This window comes from Oryza brachyantha, chromosome 4, assembly GCF_000231095.2.
Source record: "Oryza brachyantha chromosome 4, ObraRS2, whole genome shotgun sequence".
NCBI lineage: Eukaryota > Viridiplantae > Streptophyta > Magnoliopsida > Poales > Poaceae > Oryza > Oryza brachyantha.
This window is the reverse complement of record NC_023166.2, coordinates 1,818,822-1,829,073: the sequence shown is the minus strand read 5'-3', so window position 1 is coordinate 1,829,073 and position 10,252 is coordinate 1,818,822. Positions and strand designations below refer to the sequence as shown.

The window sequence follows — 10,252 nt, the reverse complement described above, 5'->3', positions numbered from 1 at the left end:
GGGTAGGGATGGTGGTATAGGGAGAACCAGTGTTCTAAGACTGCGTGCATCCTCGGGGCTAAATTATGTAAACCCACTTGTTTTTCGCGCTCACGCTTACCGAACTGTTAAGCATGTATTTTCTATAAAAATTTTTTATAGAAAAGTTACTACCTTCATCTTTATTTATATAATGTTAGTTAGTGTAATTTTACACTAACCAACGACAAACATAAAAGAATAGAGGGAGTATTTTAAAAAATCATATTAATCTATTTTATATTTTTTTAATAATTAATTAATCGTGTACTAATCTACGTTTTCCGCGCTAGATAACTATCCTCCTCACCCTCGCTCCCGAACGCAGCTTAAGTCTCCCTTAAGCCTCTTACCAGTTGATCTCTCCGGCAGCTATATCTCGCAGATAAGACATCTAGCGGTTTTTAAAAAAGAAAAAATCAAAATTTCACAGAATCTGGGCTAAATATTGACATGTCACTTGCTTAATTGCTTGCCCACGAGTTCATCACCAATTCAAATTTCATAGTTCATATCGTACTTTATACATTCATACACAAGGGGAAGAGGATAAGAGCTGACTGGGGATTTAGGTTTGTTTTTGGGCTGAACTTCGTGGGTCACGCACGCCAAAAAGTCCTTTTTCAGTTTGGTTTCTAAAATTTTTAGACACGGCTAAGTGCCGCTATATATGGCTATTTTAATGGCTATCTCTGACTAAGTACTGCTATTAGCAACCCCTTAAATCTTAGAGTTAAAATGTTACTACCTCCATCCCTAAATATTTGGCGCCGTTGATTTTTTTATATATGACCATTCGTTTTATTCAAATTCTTTTATAAAATATATAAAGTTATATATATATATACACATTAAAGTATATTTAACAATAAATGAAATGATATAAAAACAATTAATAATTATATAAAAATTTTGAATAAGATGAATAGTTAAATGTGTATAAAAAAATTAACCGTGTCAAACATTTATGGGCGGAGGGAGTACTATCCTAGTTGTTTTCCTTCCCATCCGCTATCCCCGGCAAAGGGGATTTTCAATTCCCCCATTTGATAGTTTTTTTATTTTCATTAATTGTGTTTATTTTCTACAAATTAGATACAGTGTACGAAAGCTATATAACGCCATATTTCAGATGGAACGAACGCATCTTGCCATTGTTTATCTAAAAATGTAGAACAGCAAAGTATAACCGAATCAATTTGATCACCTAATGTTTTATTTTATACTCCATAATTTATCCAAACTAATCTTTCAACTTTTTTCCGTTTTGTTAAAATAGTCCTTAGGACTGCTCACGGGCTCAGGGCCATTCATGCCAACTTCGTGTTTTAAAAAGTCCATTATAAATGAAAGGAAAATAAATTCCTTTTTAAGTTGAATATAAATAGTACACAAAATTGGTTTCAGATCTGCAAGGAAGACCTCAGTTGTGCTCTGTCAGTGTTCTTGATCTATAACAGAGACAAGGTTATGATAAAATTTTCATACATAATTTGCCACCATGAAAGGATGGGCATTTGTTGAGTTGGAATGCCCACTTTGGCGTTTTATGTGCATTCAACTAGACGACTCGTTTGAACAATACATTATACATAAAGACCTTTAGATAGCTAACTAAATTTGGTGTGCTCGCTTTAATTAATAACACTTAGGGAATCTTCTCTTAATAGTATGACAAGCACTTCTAGAAGTTCATAAATAAAACAATATGATGATTTATCCATATGGTGTTTTGGCTTAGATGATGAATCAATGTCTCTATATGTTTATCTTATATGCGAACTAACGTGAGAATACTCAATATCTATACTAATAAAAAACGAGTTTTTTTCCGACACACATCATACAAAATCTAATCAACTGTTCACTGTCAATCCACATCCATAGGATCATCACATCCAACTGCTCAAATATTTCAAAAGAACTTCTTTCCAGCAATGCTACACAAGATTCACCTCTAATGTGGGTAGAGATGGTATTGGGGAATTCACTGTTGGTGTCATCACCGTGGCTGATAAAATTTTTCCGTCCCCGTCAACTATGATGGGGCTATATTTTAACACATCCCCGATCTCCACATGGGAAAAAGAATTTTCCATGGTTTTCCTGGTCCCGTGTTGCGCTGGATGAGGTGGCAGGCGCGGGCGGCGCACCGGCGGGCCGTGGCCGCAGGCAGGAGGGCACCGTCCTAGTGGGACCACGTTATGGGAGGAGGACGGGCCAGAGGGCAGTGGAGAGGGATGGCGTGTGTTGGTGGGCGACAACTTCAGCAGGCGGTGCCGGTGGAGAGGAATCATGTTGGCTAGGCGGTGGGCGGAGCAACTGGAGGCCCAGGCGAAGGTTGGTGGAGAGGCAGCGCGCCGGCAAGCAGAGCTGCCATATGCCCTGTTGGCCGACTCACCCGAAGCTAGAGTGCTCGTGCTCCACGCCTCCATTGGTGGATAGGGTTGTCGACTATGGTTTTGCTTTATATACTATGGTTATCAGGCTTAATTATTTTGGCCAAAACATGTATAAAGTCTATATTGAATCTCTCTAGAATATAAATAGGTCACCGTGGGGAACAGGGACGGAAAGTGGTGCACCATCCCCTCCCTCTCTATCTCTAATCTACCCTATAGTGCACCCCCTCAGTTTACTCATTTACTCGTTCAAGAGATGCAACGGCCTGATCTATCCTGATCCGACGCTCCAGATCAGCTGCGCCTCTCTCCCTCTCATCCCGCGTGCGCACCCCTCCGCCTGCCTCCCAAACCCTAGCCGCCGCCAATCCTTCCACGGTCGCCCTCTCTCCTCGGTCGTCCTCTCGCCGCAGCCGCCGCCACCCTACCGCCCCGCCACTGCCGCCACTCCCTCCTCGGTCGCCCTCCTTCCTCAGTCGCCCTCCCTCCTCGGTCGCCCTCCTTCCTCAGTCGCCCTCCCGCCGCCGCCGCCCTACCGCCCCGCTGCCGCCGCCTCTCCCTCCTCGGTCGCCCTCCCTCCGTCGCGACCGACGCTCAGGCGAGCCTCCGCTCCGGCCTCCACCACCGCGACGTCCCCGTCTCCGCTCCAGGATCAGCCGCGACCGACGCGCCCCATCTCCGCTCCGGGAACCGCCGAACCCGATGCCGCCTCCGCTGCCCCGACCGACGCGTCGCCGCCTCCACTCCCGATTCCGTCGCCCCGACCAAACGCGCCCCCGCCTCCTCTCCGGGAGCCACCGCGGGGGCTCATCCTCCAGCGTCGTCGTTGCTGCGTCCTCACCATCTGCTACGAGGCGCAACCCCGCCTCCACGACCCTGTCTCCGGCTGCGTCGCCCACATCTTCGCCCTCCAACAGCAGGCGTACTACTTACTTGCCACTCTATAATCGACCACAAAATCCATGGTCTGCTGCTTCTGCTTGTGCATGCATGCATGCATATCAATCGATGCGTATGGATCTGGATCGTCTTGTCCTCAGCTCATCCAGCTAGGACATGACGATTTTTCCGGAGTAGGCGTGTTTCTTTCTCGAGAAAGGCAAAGGTCTATTTCCTGGAGGAAACCAACGAGCAGTGCGAAAAGGCTAACACGCCAGGCTTCAGTAAACGTACACAATTAGCAAAAGCAAGGGACCTTTCTTTTCTTTCAGACGTAAGACATTCCTGTGTTCTCTGTAATTAAACATGGTCCTTTAGGTTCTGTTCTTCTCATATTTCCAGTTGAACACATGAATAAGGAATTCAACACTCGTTGAACTTATTAATTTAGGAGTTTAATACTGTGTATCTAGAAAAAGAACAATGTTTCTTTTATATATTTATTAGATAGGGGCACTGCTTTACTTCTTTTGCTTGCTGAATTATTTATTTTCACATATGAGTAAAATGGACATGCAAAGATTCAACAGTATCATCACTTATTTTCACTTTTGATTATTGAGTTATTACTTCAAATTTGCAGTAGAAACCTTTTCTCTGGGTGTCTGGCTCACTGATAGCCACACAAAGAGACCATTGCTACTACGTCCCTCATTGTTCTATCCACCGACGTGCTCACTCATCTTTTCAATGTAAGCACCTAGCACTAATTTCAGCAATTCTTTCTTTAATCTCTAACGGCTTATATGGAAATGCTCTCGATTCCAGAAGCTTTTAATTTTCTTCGTTTGTCTCCATTTCCCTCCATTAATTACCACAGACTATGTAGTCAACCAACAATCTTGTTGTTTATTGGTTCCTCGATTAAATTTGTCAATTGAAGTAATGCCGCATTGGTTGTTCTTTTGTAGGATAATAAGATCAATGGTACTGGGAAGAGAGAAGAGAGCCAGAGGAGTAGGATGAGGAAGTACAGGTCGCAGCTGGAGCAGGAAGTAAGAACTTGTTCCTTTTGGTTTAAGGCCTTCTCCTACATGCAATTGCTGGTGTGTAAATGTGATGTTCTTGCCCTGTTGAAATATGCAGGTCAAGAAATTAAAGAGGCAGCTGGAAGAAGAGATTGATTTGCATGTTGGGTTGGTAGATGCTGTTACTCAAAATGCTGCACCTGAAGTTTTCTGTGAAGATTCTACATATGACTGCATGTATATAAAATATTTACATATGCCAATATGTAGAAAGGTTTTGCTCACTCTAAAGTGCATATAGGAAACTTACATAGTAATTTAATTAGAATTCTAATATCATGGATATATTTGCACTTCAGTTTGAACAACTAGATTGGGAGGCTTTTCTATATAGCGACAACAACAACAACTGGATTGGGAGACTTTTCTAGATCGTCGGCCTTGTAAGCAGCCTGCTAGAGGTGAGTACATTCATGCTATATTCATTCAAAACTAAAATTAGCTCATTTAACCAAGGAACACCTGAAGAGCATATGTTGATACTATTCTATAAATTTTGCCCTTGTAGAGCATTCTATCATGCAGTTTATAGGAATGCGCAAATAGGAAGTGTTTTTAAAGAGAAATTAATGATTTGCTTCTAAAGTTTGCATTTAGAGATAGTCAAAACTTTGTCATTGCACCTCGCATTTAGAAAAAAAAGGTCATTTTGCTGAAAACTTATTATCGTATCCTTAGCCCATTTATGAATAGTCTATTTAATACCATTTTCTTTTTCAATCTTAACAGCATGGTAAATCAAAACTTTGCCAAAAGAAGACGAAGGACATGACAAACCTGAATAATCTGTAAGTTCTAGCTATTGGTCGTTCTAGCTTTCTAAATGGTTACCCGGTGAATCAAACTATTCCCTTCATCATACATGTTCTAAAGCTTCAAAATGGCTCATGTTACATTGCTTAAAAATAATCCCTAATATTTTATACCCTAATGTAATTGCTGAATTTTTCAATGTAGTCTTATGAATTCCCATAACACTGTCATTGGAATATTAGTGTAGATTTGTAGTCCCTTTGTAGAAGTGGAACAGACCAACTCAAAAAATAGTTAGTTCCCTCTTACTCTGAATAGTATTTTGCGGTTAAAGCTTGGTGTTGCAGGGGAATTAAAAATGGATAGTGATTTCCTATCTTTCATGATATCTTATTCCACCTAAAAATTACCTGGGGGGGTTAATTACCTTAATTACTAAACCACACTGTGTCATTGAAGGATCTTATTCGTATCTTCATTATATTTCATGTGGTTAACTTTCTTGCTATATGTTTGGTGCCATATATTCATATGAAAATTAGCAATATCATAATTATTGAACAGCTTGCTCATCCCTTATATTTTTAGTGCTGTCAAGGAATGATGTTAAATAGCAAGCATGCAAGTAAGAAATTTTAATGTGTTAATTTGTTCTAGATGCAGTAGCTGTGTGCCTATTTAAAATGGTGTCATGCATGTTTACTTTGAAATGTGCATTAAGTTTACAATTTATAAACATTAAGGAGTTGTTTGATTTTAACTCATAAAATCAAACTGTTTCCAGATTATAGCTGTTCAGGCTAGAGTTAATGCTGATAACGTAATTAACAAATCACGTTCACTTGTATTTTTTTTACCAATGCACTGATATAATTAACACGTTGTTTTAGGTTTTCTACATGCCCATGAATGCTCGTCGACTACCGCTCTCTCTTTCATCTGTCTCCGTGACCCTAAGACATGCACTGAGGTTGTCCTCCACTGCTGGCCAACCCTGAGCTCTGCTCTTATATATATCTCTACTCGGTATCTTTAGTACAGCGTGCCATATGGAATTATTTTGTAAATATTTCGAGAAATGCCATGGGCCCATGGCCATGAGCCATGATGTTAGTAGGCTGCAATATATGCAGTAAGAAGTATGTTGCTATGTGAACTTATGGTTTGCAAATGCCCTGTAAACCCATATGTTATGAATTGTGGTAGAGTTGTTTGGATTGGTGAAATCAAGTTTGTATCGAATTATGAAGGGACAATTACATAATTGGCTATACTTTAGAGTCTATTTGTAGATTTAGTTCTTTTTTTTCACTTTGCAGATTTAGCTCTATTTTTTAAAAATAAAGCTTCTGTTTGGCCCGACCTACTACGTTCAGGTCACGTGAGTAGTGTAAATAAAAAAAGAAAAAAAATAAACACGCAAAATGACAACAATGCCCATCTCCACTCTCAAACACTATCTGCACTTTCCTCACCCCACCCCAGTTGGAACCGAGCTGAAGGGCGGCCGCCGTCCGGTGGGTTGATGAGCGGCGGCGCTGCGGCGAGCGGGCCAGGCGTCCGCGGCATGGCCAGGCGCACGGCGGCCGGGTGGTGAGCAGGCGTGGGGCGTCGGCCAACGTGTGTGGCGTGCGGCAGGCTGGCGCAGGCGACGGGGAGACGCGTGGCCGGGCGCATGGCGGGTAGGCGCGCGGCGTCGGCCAGCGAATGCGGCCTCACGGAGGGTGCAACCGCCTAGCTGCTCGTCGTTCCCGTACGGGCCGTACCACTACTAGAACATTCTTGTGTATATTTTCTTCCATGTTTGCAATTTAGGATTTTTAAGGCAATATGCCACCAAAAAATTGTAAAATATAAATATGCTGTCAAAATTTTGTAAAAAAAAAGAAATTTTAATAGAATGTATTTAAATGTTAGTCAAATTTATCAAACTTTAGTCAAAATCAAATAACAATCAAAACCGACTCAAACTTGTTAAATACAAGTTAAATATTATAAATATTTCTTAAAGTACACACGTGTAAAAACAGTACCAAATATACAAATAGTACTAACAAAGCAGGGTCAAATGTGCAAGAGTAAAGACGTCAACTTTTTTCTCACTTAACACCGTTAACATGACTTAACAGACTAAGGCTAAAAGTGAGCTTCAATTTTGAAAAGCAGGACTAAATCTGCAAATTGAAAAAAACATGGTTAAATACGTAATTGCACTCCAAAGTAAGACCAATTATGCAATTGTCCCAATTATAAAATGGCTGACAGTGAATGATATAACATATTCATAATTGATTTGCATTACTGAATATCGCCGTAGCATTAGCACGTGCATATAACTAGTGGGAATAAGTTCTGGACCATTTGATTCTCCATGCATGACATATATTAACCATCCCTATCCTCAAATAGATAAATTCATGGTGGCAAATCAGTAATCAGGTCCCATCGCTATCTCTAAATGTGGGTGTGGTCCACCGCCCACACCTCCCACGAACTCCATCGCCCTAAACCTCCACTCCAACTCTTCCGCCACTGTCATCGCCCTCTGCTGCTCCAACTAGGAATGGCAATGGGGCCCCGTTACCCGTCTCCCCACGGGGAATACTCCTATTAGGGGACAGGGATGGTATAAATTTTGTCTCCATGGAGGATTAAATGGAGGCAAAAGAGTCCCCGTCGGGTCTGACGGGTTCGGGTATGGTTAACCATCCCCCGAACCCGCTACCCGTGGAGACCTGGAAATATGTATGCGCACATGGCCTGGCCCATATGGCCCATAAAATTCAGGCTAAGTATATAAGAAAAAATAAAACCCTAGCTCATCCAGTCTCTGACTCTCCCTCTCTCCAGTTCCACTCAGTAGTTGCCGCCGCCCCTTGGAGGCCTGGACACCGACGCCGCCGGCCCCAACATGCCGAGTCGCCGACGCCACCGGCCACGAGGGGCTCCTCCTCCCTGATGACGACGACCTCTTCACCGCTGCTTTTCTGGAAGAAGGGGAGCAGGAGAGCAAGGTATACCTAGGTTTTGGCGGCAGGAAGAAGGGCGAGGTCGTCGCGTGGGGCATCAACAAGTGGAGGCGCACGCAGTACGCCAAGAAGGCACCCAGGATGGTCAGCGCCGGCGGCGCTAGGGTCAGCCCCTGCCCTATCCAGGAGCCGTGCTGAGCGACCGCCGCGCGCATCAAAACCATCCATCCACCCCATCTTGACACACAAGCTGAAAAAAATTAGGCAAAAAAAGGTTTTTCTCTCTCTTTGATCATGTCTGATTGTGTTGCTGTCTTTTTGATGAGTTAATGAGTGATCATGCAAACTGGGAATTGCGTTCATGTATAATTAATTCTTTTGTTGCTGTCTTGTTGATGGGGTGAACTTCTATAGTTGGAATTGCTATCCTGTTGATGGGTTGCTGTCTTGTTCACGGGGATAGAGGCTCCACGGGGAAAAATTCCCCACACGGGTATGGTGATGAGGAAAGATGTTGCCCTGTTGCATTTCACAGGGACAGGGACGGGGAAAATTCTCCTTCGCGGGGACGGGTCTGGTTGTGTAACCCCCGATGGGAAATTCCCCGTTGCCATCCCTAGCTCCAACGCGTCAACGTCGCCGCAGCCGTCGTGAACCTTCGATCCAAGTTGCCGCCGCGGCCATTGACGCCCGCTGCTCCAAGCCGGCAACCTCTACTCCAATCCACCGGCAAGGTTGTCGTCCTCCGCTGCTCCAACGCGCCGCAGCCGCTGCTCCACCGGCAACCTCTTAATCAAGTAGTTGATGTCGCTCGTGTTCACTGTCCTCCATAGCTTTGTGACTCTAGGTCTATAACACCAACATTACTCTGCTGTTGACCTACAGTTCTTGAGCCCTGCCATTGCTGATACTGAGATTGGGATCTATCTCTTTGTAGATACGTTTTATTCAGGTTTTTCGTTTAATTTGTTTGGATTGAAACCAACGAATCGGCTGACTGGGAATTTTAACGAACACAACTCACACGACACTGTAGCAAATCTGAAAATGGAAAAACTCAAGCGAACACAAGGTTTGGGTTTCGTAATAACCTGCAGCGTTTTCTAGTTCTCTTGCTATTTATGAAACTAACATGCAAAATATGAAACTAACTAAACTTAGACACTTGGGACTTTATTCTAACATAATTTTTTCAGCTCTTCCAGGATGGATGTGTGAGTGGAAACATGGGCGGAGCCGGAGCACGAATGAAATATAAATAAACGGGTACCACTCAATTGTTTTTAGTGTTCTGAACTGAGTTTGAAATGCTACGGTGTTTGAGCTTGGATTGAGAGGGCTATATATATGATGAAAAATACATGAACTTTAATTAAAAAATTTTCTAGACCGTGTTACTAGGATTCATCAGTTAGCTCTGCCCCCGAGCAGAAATGATTATGAACTCAGGATGGTAGTTGGCACATATGCCTTACCTGATCTCATGCAGGTATGAAGCCATTACATTTGATCATCTCTTTCTCCATCACTGCAGACATTTTTATTAAGAGCATTTTTTTCATCTGTGAGAAGATACTATGAGGTACCATTGTTGTACCAAATTTTACCTAGAAAACAGTGATATCTTCTGGTAACTTGTCAAGTATGTTAAAATTGCTCTTGTATTTATTAACGGTCTGCTTTATGATCTTGCAGTTCATCAATCTGGTTCGGGCAGCCCTAGCTCTTCGTAATCACCGATGTGCTCATAGGTATGGGAAAATACTATTATATTTCTTGGACTTTCATCTAGGAAAAAATATTTAGCTCTTGCATATGAAGTATATCACGAATTCACGATTAGGCTGTCGATAGTGCTTCAAATTACACATACTGCTTTGGATTTTGGCACCTACAGTTCTTTTGCTTCCTAACCCTGGTTATGCTCATATTCACAAATTTAGGAAATCAATGGGTTGCATTTGAAGGGTTTTCTATACATAAATCTTGGTATTCGCTCTATACCCCTATTGCCGGTTTTAGAGGTTTGTGGGATAATGTTTTAGAACCAATGTTTTTCATTGCGATTGTGCCAAACTGCTCCCAATTATTATGTCTTGAGAAAAAAAATTCTCTCTATCAAGTTATAATTGTAGTTCTGAAC

General features: G+C 42.5%; 2 long non-coding RNA genes across 3 annotated transcripts; both read left to right on the top strand.

Moving 5' to 3' along the window:
- Positions 1-2,938: 2,938 nt before the first annotated feature.
- Positions 2,939-6,888, top strand: LOC102703929. Of its 2 annotated transcripts, none has more exons than XR_005811542.1 (7): positions 2,939-3,633; positions 3,943-4,051; positions 4,271-4,354; positions 4,446-4,601; positions 4,687-4,788; positions 5,117-5,175; positions 6,031-6,888. It is a non-coding gene; the product is annotated as an uncharacterized LOC102703929 (long non-coding RNA). The 2 variants fall into 2 exon arrangements; XR_005811541.1 differs by having other exon boundaries at positions 2,941-3,633; positions 4,446-4,564; positions 6,031-6,886.
- Positions 6,889-8,001: 1,113 nt separating this feature from the next.
- LOC121054305 lies at positions 8,002-9,685 on the top strand. Its single transcript, XR_005811709.1, has 3 exons — positions 8,002-8,383; positions 9,306-9,375; positions 9,599-9,685. It is a non-coding gene; the product is annotated as an uncharacterized LOC121054305 (long non-coding RNA).
- Positions 9,686-10,252: the final 567 nt, after the last annotated feature.